We start from the raw sequence: 15,511 nt of genomic DNA on the forward strand, positions 1-15,511 counted from the left end.
GAAACCAGTGTCTCTACTAGTCATTAGCTTCCTAGCTAAGGATATTAGCTCAGTCATATTTTAAATTGTGACGTCACACTAACTGTACTCTCCTACTGCTGATTGACTGTTCATTGCCTACAATGCCTTAAAATGTGACTGAGGATAACATGAGATATGTGGTGTAAACCAGTCATATGTTATCTCATTAAACACTAAAAAAATAGGTACTTACCTTTCTTTTTCTGCATATAAAGAAAATGTATTAAACTAAACAAGTTAAAGAGTCCAACCGTTGAGGACACCCACTCTACAAACTGAAACGCTTCAACCCGAAGAGCTGAAATGAGAAAGGAATTTCGTTTTTAACATTGACACTTTCATTACTGTTATGAACAAAATAATTTGCAAAACTGGATTAAACTGCTTTGAAACACTGCAAAGTAAACCTGAGACAAAATGTAAATTATTAACGTTTACAGTAGCTTTCCTGTATTTTTTTTTTCCACACTGCATCTCCGGAACTACAACTTATTCATATGAATTCAACTTAAATTACCTAATAAATAATTTTTTTAAATTTTATTTTTTAATCGGTTTTTATTAGTTAAATAAAAGGAAACTAAATTCAATCACTTGCTGCATGTTAGAAATATTCAATTTCTTTGTTTAGTATGGGAACTGTCCATGAATTTAAAAGTGCTTTAAAAGTACAGATTTTTATTATAGTCTCCACACAAGTAAAATTTTCTGCCAGGACATTATCTTTTTTTTTTCCTACAGAAATTCTTCACAGTTTTAGTTTAGTCACGTTTACCTTTCAGTTGTTTAATAAAAACTGTGCCAATCTCGATTGGAGTCATCTTCAAAGTGCAGCTTGTCCATCTGATCCAGGTTTTCTGAAATCTAAAAAGGTAAATGAACCACTTTTAAACCCCACAGATGACACATTTTTCTCTCATGTACAAATAAAGATAAGCAATCTTCTAATAACATTAAATTGTGTTTTCATGTCTTCAATATTAAAGGACTTTCTGAGAAATAATTTTAGGGTCTGGTTTGGGTTTTTCTTTCACACTTTCCAGTTCTTTCTCTTTTTCCATAGAGGCGAGTGGGCTAATTTTTGCCAAGGAGCAAGTACTGCCAGTCTAGTTATCTAGAAACCACAGAAGAAGTCGCTCATGTGATCATATATCTTTTAAAAAGCATCAATTTCTCTCGTACTCCTAAGAAGAGAGTCATAGCTTGAGAGGTCAGCACACTTATGCAAAAAAATAAAAGAAAAAAATATTTTGCTCTCCAAAGTAAAATAAATATAATCAAGGTTCTTTTATTATTGCTGGATTTGAACAACTGTAGACCAAACCATGTACATATTTTAGTTGCGGGCATTACTGTATTTCCTTTAAAGGCACTTTATGTAAAAATTGGCACGACTCACCCCACCCTCCCCTGTTCATGTTGTCCACTTGCTTTGTGTCCTGATATGGTTGTGTAGCGTTTCGGTGGTAATCTGACATGAAATTAGATGACAAGCGTAACGACAAAAATGTTTGGTTTTTTTTAATTTATTTAAATGCATGTTAAGGAAAAAAGGAAGCATAACGTACCTGTCCATCCGAATAAATTAAAACCCAAAAATGTAAAAAATGTTGTCGTGAGCGTTGTTCATGACGATGCCACTGGAGTAGTCAGTCTGTTGGAACCATTAAATGTTAATATTACACATATTTAGTCAACATATTTGTCCTTTTTAGAAAATCTCTTTATTAGAGCTGTTCCTTAATGGTTTAATTCCAAGTAAAGGTTTGATCCAACAACAGAAATTTGCTCTACATACCTGTTCTACAAAGCAGCCTCGCGTTGACCACCAGAACTCAAACTGGTCTCCAGGAAAACAACTTACACTTTAGTCCCAATAAACTGGAATCAGATAAAGCGTGTTGCTGCCAAGCTCATAGATAAATATGCAGAAACAGTTTCTTTCTCAAAGTGCTATGAAGCAAATCTCATACCCATTTTAATGTTCTGTAGTTCACTGGTGGGACTGGTGGAGAGAGTTAAAAACTCCTGCTTAACTCCTCCTTAACGGTGTTGCTGCCTTTCACACCTGAAATCTGGATCTAACTAATTGTAAAAAAAAAAAATTGAGGATCTCAGTTTTAACTGAAATCACCGAACAGGAAGCATTTAATGGTTTTCTGAAATTAAATTTATTCAATCATGGTTGATAAATTATTACACTGTTGTATACCCCATTCCAAAAGCAGTGGTGATGGGATGTTTATAATTTATATTAATAATAACTGTAAATAACACTTCTTTTGGTTTTTACCTATCCCATGATGGCTGAAGTAGCCATTTTTTTAATCTATTTTTTCTGTTTTTTTTTTAATTTCACGTCTTTATTCACTTGTATGAATGTTTTTATGAATGTTATATATTACTAATCTTTACCTATTTGTCGTTCATAATTTAATATTGAATTGTTGATGGTTTCAGTCATTCTTTTTCCTGAATCTCCCCCTCTATATTTATTTACTTTTTCCTAAATGTAAGTAAATTCAAGCATTAAGGAGTTGAAATGTGCCAGTTGTCCTCTCAGCAAAGGAAGCAGACGGGTGGCTTGTGGTGTGTTACAGACCAACAGACCTAAACCTGTTAAAACTGATCAGATAAGTCCAATTCTTTGAAAATTTATTTATGTTTTCAACAAAAAGTACAAACATTTTTAGGGGTATTTACAATTTATTATCATGTGATATTTCAATATTTTTACAGTGTATTCTTCGACTTTCTGATGTCCATTATGGGGCAAAGGACAACAAAGTTTGAACAACAAAGCGATGCCAAATGTCTCAGAAAACGCAGTGTGTTCATATGGGTTAAATCTTTTGTAAAAAATGAAAGACAGCCATAATACATTTCACGTTAGATATTTTACCTAAACAAAATTATTTCAGTCAAGGTTTAAAACACACACAGACACACACACAGAAAAGAGTGAAACACAATAGATATTTCAAAATATCAATTGTATTTTTTTTTAAAGTCAAATAAATTTGCAATATAAAAATTTATTTTAATCAAATGTAAATGCAAATATGAAGCATTTGTAACTGTGTATCTTAATTGTTACCCCATTCACACATGCCCTTCTTTATACTCACACACCCCATCACACACACATCCTCGCTCCCTCTATAATCACCCATTCTTCCATACACACATACCCCACTCTACACACACACACACCTTCTGCAGCACTCTATCCACATTCACACTCCTCCTTATACACAAGCACACTTTGACATACCCACACCCACCCCATCAGTCCCCCCCCAGTTGCCTCTTTCAAAGCTGACCTTCACCCTTAGATCCTAAAGGTTTTATCACAACATAATGAATTGATTTTAATGGTTAATAAGATTCAGTCATGATTTTGTTTATTTCATTTTAAAATTGACACAAAACAGAACAGTCATTTCTATTTAAAATCACAAAGAAGCTAGAATACCATAACATTTTTATTTCTGATTTCACATATTTCAGTTTGTCAATTTAGATAAAAAAATTATTCTTTTAGCAAAGACAGACTAGTAAAGAGAAAACAACGTACCAGAGGAAGTAAAAACAAACAAACAAACAAACAAAAAAAAACAAAAAAAACAGCCATTTTCAAAATAAAAGTCTTTAATAAATGGTTATTGAGTTGATTTTTGAATGTTTGCGTTTTGGATCGATGTCATTAGTTCACTGACCACATGATTCATATGTCAATGCATTGTTTCACCCATACTAAATCACTGCTGTCCCTGGTTGGGGGCATCAGGTTGTGGCGCTTTATGTGGTAGTTTCTGCATGATGCTTGTATCATTATACACATTATTCGTCCAGGTAACCAGAATCATGTTAACAAAACAGCTTTAGGAAAATACAAGACAATTCAAACCACAACACATTTAATAGACAAAGATAACAAAAGCAGGACTGTCCTAAAAGGGTTAAACAGACATTTATATTCTAGAACGAGCTCCATGTTGCCTTTTATCGTAATTATTACATTTTAACAATATTTCTTTTGGTTGTTTATTTAACTTCTATGTTCAATGCTTGATTTAATCTGCACTTATTTACGGCTACCTTGAATGCCCTGAAAGCCATGTAGCTAACTACTGGATGGATAACTAAGGATCACTTGGTCACAGTGGCCAGTATTTTCTTGTTTTACTATTACTTGCGTTTCATTATAATTTATCATTTTTTACAGTGTAGGCTACATTTTGCCTTCAAAGTAAATGATGCAGGTTTCTACTGTGCACATATCTTTGTATGTCTGGCTACTCCATAAGAACGGCAACATCCTGGTGTGTGTTCATCACTCCTGCAACCCTCTCTAAAGGCTCCGACAACTTGTCTAGATTATGTAACAGTCTCTCATAAACTTCTTTAGTCTCATCTAATTTCCACTGTGAATTTAACAGCTCTTGTTTTTGTTTCAGTAATTTCTCTGGTTTGTGAAACTCTGTTTCTGTCTCTGCTATTTCTTTCTCCACAGACGCAATCTCCATCTTGTTTTGAGCGATGTCATGGAGCACCTTCTGGAGTTGGTTGTTGAGTCCATCTCGCTGGTTATCCAGTTCCGTCTTTAGCTCCATCTGCACTCTGAAAATCAGTTCTGCATCATGCTGTCTGTCTTGCACCCCGGTTTTCTCCTGCAGCTCAGGTTGACCACCTGCGGATGAGTAGGAAGAATGTGACACGAACAAAACAAACGCACCAAAAAGTGCTTTTAGATTTGTTTTGTGCGTTGTGTTTTCTCTAATTTAAAAAACTCACTTTCAAGCACTCTGGTTTGCTTTTGTGCCTCAGGTTGACCTGAGATGGGTAGGAAGAATGTGATTTGCATTAAAACACACCAAAATGTGCTTTCAGGATGGTGAAGCTTTGTTTAGCATTTTTAAAAACTCACTTCCAAGCAGTGTGCTTTGCTCCTGAAGCTCAGATGTCTTACCTGCAGATGGGGATGAAGGAGGTTTCTCACCTGGAAAAAAGACAGTAATGACTCAGAAAACACACAATATCGTAATTTAAACATATTTTAGACCTAAATAAAACAAAGTTAATCATATGTTTTTATAACATTAAAGATAATAATCCACTTGGAAAACACACTTAGAAAGAGCGAGCCATCCCATTGTAAAGGATGTAAATAAAACTGTTCATCCTTTCCATCTGAGAGACTCTGCCTCTCTGAAATGCTCCTTCTACACCCAGTCATGTGACGGACCTGTTTGATTTTATTATCAAACTAAAATTTAGCCCATATTTTCCATGAAATAGTAAAATGTTTTGGTTTCCATGTCTTCTATGTTGGTTATGTAGTTAAAATCAAAGGGTTGAAGGTATTTGCTCATCACAACACACTTTCAGTGGTTATTCCTCTTTTATCACACCACCCCAACTGTTTTGGACAGAGTTTTTATATGATGTAAGATTAAATGTGCATTGTGTTTAGGGGGGGGGGACGACACAGAATGCATCTTAGTCCTTAGTTTTATTCCAGTTTCTGGTGTTCCTGTGAGCCATCGTTAGAGATGGCCATCTGTCAGTCTGAATCTGGAAGTCCCACAGCATCTTAGTGCTTTCATTCTCCCCCACCTGGGAGTTGGGACTATCCTGCACCCTGCTGTGAGGTGCTGTACAGGTTTCAGGGGTGTCTCTGCACAGTCTGGACATGGAGTGGTAGATCTGGTCCTGTTTTGCTCCTATACTGCCATGACTAGTGCCTCTTTACTGTCATTCAGTTCAGTTTACTCTAACACTTGATGGGACCTAACTTGTGTGTGTGACTAAGAAGTTGGAACTTACTTCTGCATTTCCAGATGAAATGAGCTAAACATATGATCACAGCGAGTCCAGCAATGACAGGAGAGAAGATCATGACCCAAAAAGTCCAGCAGTCAAACAAATCATCTGAAATTGAATCATAAAGCAGGTAAATAACATGAAAACACAACAGTTGGATGGTTAGTGTGACAGTTTTACTACCTGGAACGTAAAGATGTGCCTCTCTGGTCTGCCCGTTCTTCTGTTGGACTCTACAGATGAACTTATGGTTGTGTGGCTTCGCTAAAGCCACTTTACTCCGGACAGTAAAGTTGCCATCAGGCTGTTTGATTGCTACTGTTGGTCCAGCAGAGAGGAGGTTGTTCTTATCATCCAACCACAACACTTCAGGTTGTGGAAACCAGTCTGCAGACTCGCACTGTAAAACCACTTTGCAGTGGCTTTTATCAAGTCCTGCCAACTGGATTTCGATACCAGATGTAACACCCCCTAGAAAGAGAAGATGAATAGATGAATATTATGTTCAGCTGCTTGTTGTAAGGTGAGAAAAGTTCAGTTATTTAAAACCGGATTCTTCAGGTTTCCTCCCCACAACCCCGTTACAGATAGAGTTGGGAGCATTAATACGTTACGAACGAGAGACTCTCATGATCGACCATCGTTGCTGGATTTTTGTGAAGGTCTGGACTGCAGCAGACCAGTTCTTCTGTTCCCCCATGCTGCTGTGATGATGCAGGATGTGGTCCAGCATGGTGGAACCTGCAAGGTCTTCCCTGAAAGAGACGTTGTCTGGATGGGAGCAGATGTTTCAGCATTGATGGAGCTTCCCAGATGTGGAAGCTGCCCACGCCATCGGCACTAATGCAACCCCATCCCATCAGAGATGCAGGCTGATAACCAGCTGGATGCTCCCTCTCCTCTTTAGTCTGCAGGACACGCCGTCCATGCTGTCCACAAACTATTCCACATCTTCATCCAGGTTTCCACTCAGAACATTTTAAATGAGCTTTGGTCCAGAGAAGACGGCGTGTTTCTGGATCCTCTTCACATATGATGGAGCTTTAACCTGCATGTGTGGGTTTCAGGCTGAACTGAGTTCTCACTGGTTTCTGGAATCTTCCTGAGTCCATGCACTGGTTTCTGGAATCTTCCTGAGTCCATGCACTGGTTTCCAGTAGAGAATCATGTCTGGTTGTACTGCAACCCTTACAGAAAAAGCAGTAAGCAACATGCACATGTGAACAGCACATGATGACTGTCGATGATGAGATCTTTCCATCTCAGAGACTTTGCCTCTCTGAAATGCTCCTTTTATACCCAGTCATGTGACTGACCTGCTGCAGGTTAGCCCGGATATTCAAATGTTCCTTCAGTTGATTTTTTTTTTAACTTGTTTTTACTTTTCTTTTTCCCCCAAACATATTTTGATAAGTTGCCACCATCAGATTCAACATGAGCTCATTAAACGGTAAAAGGTTGATTATGGGGAATAAAATATGAGTTGAGGGTTTGGAAGTCATTCCAGTTTGCAGTGTCCCAACTTTTTTAATGAGGGCTGCAATTACTCTGTTTGTTCAGTGAAAATATTAAAATGGCAACATTATGGAAAAAGCCTTGTCAGCTGTTCTTTTTTGCCAATAATGATAGAAAAGGAGGGTTTCGGTGGAACAATAGTTGTTTGTACTCTTCATCTTCATCTTCATTTTCATCCGCTTATCCGGGGTCGGGTCGTGGGGGCAGCTGCAGGGAAGCCCAGACTTCCCTCTCCCCAGCCACATTTACCAACTCTGCGGGGGGGATCCCGAGGCGTTCCCAGGCCAGCCGAGAGATATAATCCCTCCAGCGTGTCCTGGGTCTTCCCCGGGGTCTCCTCCCAGAGGGACGTGCCTGGAACACCTCACCAGGGAGGTCCAGGAGGCATCCTGACCAGATGCGACCTCAACTGGTTCCTCTCAATGCGGAGGAGCAGCGGCTCTACTCTGATCTCCTCCCGGATGACCGAGCTCCTCACCCTATCTCTAAGGGAGAGCCCGGCCACCCTGCGGAGGAAACTCATTTCAGCCGCCTGTATACGAGAACGTAGATCGACTGGTCTGTGTATACATATCACAATATCGTGCATGATGGCGATCTTGTCAGCCTAAAAGGACGAATTCTCTTGATGAGGAGAAGTTTGTTTGTATGGAAATTTTGTGATTAAATCCATCTTCATCTCGTGACATATGTTTCATATTTTTGTGTTGTGCAGGATGCAGCAGCAGATGCACTATGGACCAGTTAAAATTATTTTCCACATTTATTGTGACATCTACTTCTCTGCTTGAGACAATAAGTAAAATGAGTAAATGATGCAGGGATTCAAACAACACTGACAATTGAATAATTGGGCAAAGGCTTCTTTTCTTTTGCATTGAGGTTTAAAGAAAAGAGAGAAGGAGTTGCTGTGTGTGAAACCGGAAGACGTACGGTGAGTTTTAGCATCCTGGTGTTAACTCCCTTCCAAACATTGAAGCGTTCCAGCGAACTCTTCTTTCTGTCTGTGCAGGTTGTTTTTTTTTTTTTTTACTCTAAAAATCATGATGTCATTGTTCTTAGTACCATGCTCTCCGTCGTGTCTTCAAGTCTCATTTCAAAGCTTCTCTGCGGTTCAATCAACACTGAAATCCAGTAATGAGAAAAATACCTGGAATGATGGAGAATACTCTATGATTGAATAGAAATGCCCAAAATCAAGATGAAGTGACGAGCCTCCCCTTCTGAACACACAAACCTGCATTTTCCTGATAGTTTTGACTGTGATAAAACAAAAAAAGACGACATACCTTATGACTCCCTCCTTCACCTGATCTGAGAAAACCAGTTAATGATTGACAGATTTGTGACTTTAACCCTTTTAATTGACTGTTCATGGACTTTGTACTGCAAAACAACTAACAGTTTGTTATCTATTTCACCCTGATACTTTTACCTTCCTTTTTGTATTTCAAGGTTATTACATTCAGCTGTATGAAAAATAAACTGCAAGACCCTGGTTGCAATGTTGCATCATTTAGAGTCATCCTAATGAAATACCTGCAAACATATGTGTGTGTGTATATATATATATATATATATATATATATATATATATATATATATATATACATATGTATATATATATATATATATATATATATATATATATATATATATATACATATATATATATATATATATATATATATATACACATATACATATATTTATATATACATATATTTCTATATGTATGTCCTCTAGTGTTTGCTTTCATGCTTGTGTTGTTGTCACTCATACTCCAACTAGTGTGTTGATAGGTGTTGTCATCAAAACATGTAATTCCACCTATGGGATGACCAGGAGGGCCTATGAAAAAATTCAATGCAGAACTTTCATGAGAGAAAATGAATTCTGACATGAAAATATAATTTTGAATTGAAATTTTGATTGCAAATAAATTGCAAAATGAAATATAAACTCATTCTGGAATTCTGTCATTGAAATTCTCCTTCTGCATTGGCTTTACTGTTAACCACTTGGGGTTGCCGCTTGGTTCGCACACAAGACACCTCCCTGCCCCATGGCGATAGCTGGCGCTGCATGTTAGCTTGCAGCTTGTAGCACAACTGTGGTTTTTAGCTGGTTAACAGTGTGACTTAGCTTTAGTCCGCCTACCTACATTAGCTGGTTAGCTCCTGTTAGCATCAGGTTAGCTCCTGTTAGCGCCAGGTCAGCTCTGATAGCTCTTAGCTACAGGTAGGTAGATAGATGTATGTCATCAACCCCCACGCTCACAGCCCCCCTCTCAGCTCTACCCCTTTGCTCATTTTTGTGTTTTCTGGGAGTGACGGGATGTTACGTAGCCAAGGTGACGACGGGGGGAACCGCCCACCGACCCTCATTTCAGCTCTTCAGATTCCTACAGGTGTCACAGAGGCAGTATTTTTTTTAGTAGTCTATGATTGTGACGTGTGAAGGCCAGTCTATTATAACCCGCTTATCTTGGTTGCTATGATTCACAGCGATTGAAATGCAGAAATACTCAAAAACACACTTTTCTTGAGATATGTCCTCTAACATCTGAAAAAATGCCACATGGACGTGTGAACAATGTGAAAAACTGTCATGATGTGATGTTTTTTGTCTCTTAAGGTCCTGGTTTCCTGTTTTATTTTGAAGTTTTTTTTCTGTTTCACCTTGTTTTCTGTTTTATTTTGAAGTTGTTTTTCTGTTTCACCTTGTTTCCTGTTGTATTTTGAAGTTGTTTTTCTGTTTCACCTTGTTTCCTGTTGTATTTTGAAGTTGTTTTTCTGTTTCACCTTGTTTCCTGTTGTATTTTGAAGTTGTTTTTCTGTTTCACCTTGTTTTCTGTTTTATTTTGAAGTTGTTTTTCTGTTTCACCTTGTTTCCTGTTGTATTTTGAAGTTGTTTTTCTGTTTCACCTTGTTTCCTGTTGTATTTTGAAGTTGTTTTTCTGTTTCACCTTGTTTTCTGTTTTATTTTGAAGTTGTTTTTCTGTTTCACCTTGTTTCCTGTGTTATTAGGTTCACCTGGACTCAACCAGCCTATCCACTCCACCTGTGTCTTGTTGTGAGTCTGTCTGTATCTATTGCCCTTGGTTTCAGTTGTTTGCTGGTTGTTTGTGTTAGTTTATATGTCATCACCTCAGTTTTTGTTTTTGTGTCAATAAACCAACTAAACTAACTAAATGTAAAACAAAAAATGACATTACAATTAGCTTAGATCGAGCTTCCAGCTCTGATGAGGAAGCAGCGCAGTGCTCCCAATGAAAAGAGAAAAATAATTTTTTCTTGAGAAAAAAATAAGCAACCTAGAGATTTGTTGGTGCTACGAGTATTTTATTGTTTATTGTATTATTGTATTTTATTTTTTAGTATTTACAAAAAAATTCAACCTTTAATTGAAATGACTTGTTCTCAGAGAATCAGTCTTCATCTCCTCAATATTTTTTTAAATGGTGTCACAAAAAAAATTACTCCAAGATTTGAATGAAAAGGTTTTCAAACCAGAAAAAAAATAAATACTAAATGATTTTTTTTCTGAATTTACATTCACTAATCAGATAGGTGTCTGTTGTCACATCATTTACTGTCATAATCATGTGCCTTACAAGACAACGAGAAGATCAGAGTATACAAGAATTTTTTTACGTTTTTTTTTCTTTTAAGACAAAAATGACTTGATTTAAATGACTTGTTTTTTGTCTTTCTTTGAAACTGTCTTCATTTCCTCCATTTGTTTTTTCATTTTGTCCAAATCACTCTCTAGTTCTTTTTTCACATCAGTCATCCTGCTATACTCATCACACGTCTTTATAACTAGATTCTCTATGGTCATTTCCAGCTCCTGATGGTTTTTCTTTTTCTCTGTTAGTTTATATTTGGCCTCATTCAGGATTCCTTTCAGTTTTATGTATCCTTGTGCTTTGGCTTCTGCTTTATCTCCCTGCTTCTGCTTTACTTCATCATCCACAGCCTTTATCTTCTTCTCATTCTCTTCAGCTTCTTCCTCTGCCTGCTGCTTCTGTTCAGTGAGTTTCTTCTTCTGTTCCTCCAGTTCCTGTATAATTTCCCCCAGAAGGTTGATGACCTGCTCCATGTTTCTCAGATTCTGCTCAAGTTTAGACCTGAATTCTGTCAACTCTTTTCTCTTTAATTCATCCACAAGCTGTCGTCGTTCTTCATGTTGCTCATCCACTGTGGAAACGAAGGTTTGGCATTGATATTATGAATACTTTATACCTAAAGAGTAGTTATTAGAATATTATGATCGTCTCAGAGATTCAGAGACGACGTTTCAACTCACAGGTTTTACTTTGACTCCATTTCCAGATAAAAGCAGCCACGGCAAGAACAATCAGGATGCAGAAAATCCCGTTGAAGGCGACAGAAGCAGTGCAGTCAGACGGGACGATGAAGAAATCATCTGAAATGAAAGCATAAAGCTGGTAAATGTCACAAATTCCCAGTGCTCGCAGGATGAGAGGCAGTTTTTCTACCTGGAACATGAATGTGAGTCTCTCTGGTCTGGTTGATGGTTTTCTGTTGGACTTTACACATGAAGCTGCTGTTGTGTCTTTTCTCCACAGTCACTCTGCTGCTGACAGTAAAGAGACCATCAGGACTTGTGCTTGTCTCTGCAGGACCAGCAGAGAGGAGGTTTTCCTCATCGTCCAGCCAGAAGAGCTCAGGTTGTGGATACCAGCCTGCAGACTTGCACTGTAAAACCACTCTGCTGCTGCTGTGCTCAAGTCCTGCCAAGATGATTCCAGGTGAGGAGGCAACTCCTGGTGGAAAACCAAGGACAGGTTTTAGAAATGTTGCTCACAATCAACAATGAAAGGAATTGACTATGTCTTTTTAAATGACGCATCTCCCTGCATGAGTTTTTTGACCGCCTGTTGGGTGAGAAATAGTTTTTCTTCTGATGAGCATCGACTTTTCTGTCTTTAAACTTCACGGGAACCAGCGTTTTCATTTCAATGGAAAGAAAACAAAGCAAGCGGAGCCATCATTCTCTTCATCACCAACATTTGGGATTTTGTAGCAGTGCACCTCCTTTGCTTGTCTGTTATTGCCACCCAGGAACATTGTCGATGTGCAAGTCGTGCGACATGATGGACGCTGAGAACGGCCCTAAAAATGGCTTCACGTTCAAACAGGTCTTTACTTTTCAATTTCCAAAGCGACCTACTGTCTGGCCTGGGCTGGGTGGCCGGGTTGCTGTTGTGCGGGCTGCGTGGGGGGCCGGGGCCCCCGGGTTTTGGGGCTGCCTCCCTCCGGGATGGGGGGGCCTGGCCTGGACCTGGGGGGCCTTGGACGCCTGGGGCATGCCCTCGGGGTCGCGCTGCTATGGTACCTGGCGGGTTCCCTGGGGATTGTGATGTGTCCATAGAGGGATGGGGTTTGGTGCAGGTTGGTAGAGGGAGGGGTGGGGGGAGGGGGGGGAGGGGTAAGAAGGGGGTGGGGCATGGGGGGGCGCAAAGGAGGTGGGGGGAGGAGGGCGGCGTGGGAGGGGGGGGGGCGGTGTAGGAGGGGGGGTGGCAGCAGAGAAGGGGGTGGATGGGGGGGGGGGGGGGGGGCGTGGGAGGGAGGGGGATGGTTGGGAATGGGTGGGGTAGGAATAGGGTCCATGGCGGAGGGGATCCTCCCTCTGGCTCTGTCTCCTCCCGTCGGCGGCAGTCTTGGCGTTGCTGGTGGTACCGGGCCCCGGACCTGGATGGATGTCTGGGTGGGGGCCGGGAACTCTCCGGCCCCTGGAGTGTTGGCGCTGGGCTGCCGGGGATGGGGGTACAACCGGGGTGCTGCCTCCTACTCCACTTTGGGGGCCGGAACTTGCCCTTCTGCCCTGGGGCTGTTATGTTATCCAAAAATATGGCACGTAGATTGCTGTTCTGTATGCTGAGATGCTGGACAGGACAGGTTAAAAAAAAAAAAAAAAAAAAAAAAAAAAGAAAACAAACTGCAGTTCCCCCTTCATCCACTAGGCGCTGCAAAACAGAGTGAATCCCCACAGTTTTTTTTTTTTTTTTGTCTTGTCCAGCATTTAGGCAAGCAGAATGATGGTCTGGATGCTGTGTTCTGCTGAGCAAATTTTCTCTGCCAGGGGAAGCTTTATAGATATAATGATCCCCTTGACTTTCTGAATTTTTATTTTATTTCTATATTTATTTTGTATTGTTGTTTGAATTGTAGAGTTTGTACTGCTGGATCAGAGAGGACAGACAAAAGACAGAAAGAGGAAGGAGAAAAAACACCTGAAAGAGATAAAGGGAGAGGAAAGGGAGAGGAAAAAAAAACAACTAAAAAAATAACCCAAAAACAAAAAGAAAGAAAACAACCTACAGATGTATACATACACACATACAGGCACACACATACATATACACACATATACACACGCATACATACACATACATATACACACACGTATACACACATATATATATATACACATATATATACATATATATATATACATATGTACACATATACATATACACATACATACATATACACACACACCTCTATGCACACACATACACACACATACATACGTACAAACATATACGCACTTGCCAGTATTAACACATATACATACACATACAAGCCAACTTTAGATCATAGTAACTAAACTATGAATCTAAAAAGTTAAATATAAATGAGAAACAAACAGAAATGATTCCTATGTTAAAAAAAAACAACTTCACAGCGGAAATAAACATGTTTACAGCCTGGTTCAAAGATCCATTTTAGGTTTAATAGGTCAGGTTTACCTTCATGACAACTGTGGGGGGAGTGAATTTTTTTCTAACTCGCCCGTTTTAAAATAATTTAATCTCGAAGTTCGGCATATTTAGGGGCGTGTCCTTTTGATTGACAGGTACCAATCTCCCGCTTCAAGTAAGAAGAACGTAGAACAACCTCAGTTTTTAGCCAGTTAACAATGTGACTTAGCTTTAGCCCGCTTACGTCCGTTAGCAGGGTAGCTCCCGTTATCTCGGGGTTAGCTCGGTTAGCTTTTAGCTTCAGAAAGGTCGGAGTTCGCTAAATGTCAATCATCCACCATGATGCTCACAGCCCCCCCTCTTAGCTCCGCCTCTTTGCCCATATATGTATTTTCGGGGCGAGACGAGACGCATGACGCTGCCAAGATGGCGACGTTAGGAACCGCCCACCGAGCTTCAATTCAGCTCTTAGAGAAACCCACGGGTGACGTCAAGGAGGCTCTGTCCATCTTTTCATATACGGTCTATGATCTGGACACACATCCTCATGGTGTCTCGGTTAAAGGAGGAAGTGGTAAACAGTGAAATAGATTTTCATTCCTTAATCTACTCAGTCTTCTAGCTAGTTTGTAAAGTGAATTTCACCAGTTGTGGTATCGGTTTAAGTTACGGGTTGCCTATGGCGTGACTGGTGCATCTGAGTCAATCCTCCCGGTTAGTCTGATCGGTGTCATTAACCAGTTGGTCAAGAAACTGCATCAATTTCTTAAAACAAATTAATATATTATGACCATTGAAGTAACATTGAACATTAAAAACCACATTTAGCAGATGGATCTGGGAGTTACATTTATAGTGATGATCTGGAGTGAAAAGAAAAACAAAATACAAAGATTTTTGTGAATTTTGCAGGATTTGGAAAAAAAAAGTTCATAATTAGGATTTAAGGCAAATTTTCTGTACGAACATTTGGTGAATGACGCCGAATATTACCTCCAATCTGTCACATGTAGACACTTTGTCAGGATCCCCAACATTTTACCACCAAGAATTCCCCTTCAGTAGCATTTTTTATTTTCCAGGATGGGCTGATAGATCTTTGTAGGATCCCTTTGATGCTTATATTACACTCAAATGAATTCCATCCTCAGGCTAAAATGTTAAAGTGGAAGAGCAGTTTGTCCCAATAATCTGAATTAGCTTGTGTTATTTAAATAGAAAGTCCCATTTAATGACAACTAACTATCCAGAAATAAACCATCAATGGTCCCAGACAGGCGTTGATAATCATATTTACCTACCAACAATAAGATCAACAAAGTATTCTCTTCTCTCATTTGAAATGTAGCATCTGTATCTTCCATTATCAGAGTATCTCAGGTTAGAGAGTTTCAGCGAAACATCCCCCTGCTTCAT

Source organism: Telmatherina bonti (assembly GCF_933228915.1).
Source record: "Telmatherina bonti genome assembly, chromosome: 18".
NCBI lineage: Eukaryota > Metazoa > Chordata > Actinopteri > Atheriniformes > Telmatherinidae > Telmatherina > Telmatherina bonti.